This window comes from Pseudorasbora parva, chromosome 4 (genome assembly GCF_024679245.1).
Source record: "Pseudorasbora parva isolate DD20220531a chromosome 4, ASM2467924v1, whole genome shotgun sequence".
NCBI classification, from domain to species: domain Eukaryota; kingdom Metazoa; phylum Chordata; class Actinopteri; order Cypriniformes; family Gobionidae; genus Pseudorasbora; species Pseudorasbora parva.
Genome location: NC_090175.1, coordinates 58,809,014 through 58,809,235, shown reverse-complemented (window position 1 = coordinate 58,809,235; position 222 = coordinate 58,809,014).

Genomic DNA, 222 nt, shown 5'->3' with positions numbered 1-222 from the left:
ACTAATATCATTGATCATGGGTGTGCGATTATTAATGCCAATCATACCGAGAGGCCCCAAATAGAGGTCTGCTTAGACCCGCATCAGAAAACAACAGCCCAATCTCATAATGTTCCTATAATTTTATATTATTTTTGTCATAAATGATGTCGAACGCTAGTGTGAGGGGGCGTGTCCTGGCGGTGACGTCACGCGCTTATAAGTTCTTCAGTCAGCGTCGCG